This window comes from Pteropus alecto, unplaced genomic scaffold (genome assembly GCF_000325575.1).
Source record: "Pteropus alecto unplaced genomic scaffold, ASM32557v1 scaffold78, whole genome shotgun sequence".
Lineage (NCBI taxonomy): Eukaryota > Metazoa > Chordata > Mammalia > Chiroptera > Pteropodidae > Pteropus > Pteropus alecto.
In genome coordinates this window covers 15,277,264-15,277,665 of record NW_006443124.1, presented here as the reverse complement: position 1 = coordinate 15,277,665, position 402 = coordinate 15,277,264, and the positions used below count along the sequence as shown (strand labels likewise).

The 402-nt window shown below is 36.6% G+C and overlaps 1 pseudogene; it reads left to right on the top strand.

The window, feature by feature from the left end:
* Nucleotides 1–295: 295 nt before the first annotated feature.
* LOC112472050 lies at nt 296–402 on the top strand (annotated as a pseudogene).

Below are 402 nucleotides of genomic sequence, written 5' to 3'. Positions count from 1 at the left end.
CAAAGAGGACACACATAAATGAAAGGTTATACTGTGCTCATGGATTAGAAGGATTAATATCATTAAAATGTTTATACCACCCAAAGCAATCTATAGGTACAATGAAGACTCTATCAAGAACCATGGACAAAGTTTAGTTTACAACTATGGCAATTAACAAGTTTTCCTCACTCATTCTTAATCTCTCTTTAATCCTGAGAGAAAAGAAATACCAAGAAAAAGCATATATTAACTGTCATGCTGACTTTATATAAATGAGACTTTTTGCTCCATTTAAACTAAAGTGACAACCTGGGTCTATAGTCTTGCCACCCTAAACACACCTAATCTCGTCTGATCTTGGAAGCTAAGCAGGGTTGGGCCTGGTTAGTACTTGGATGGAAAGACCAGGTGTTGTAGGCT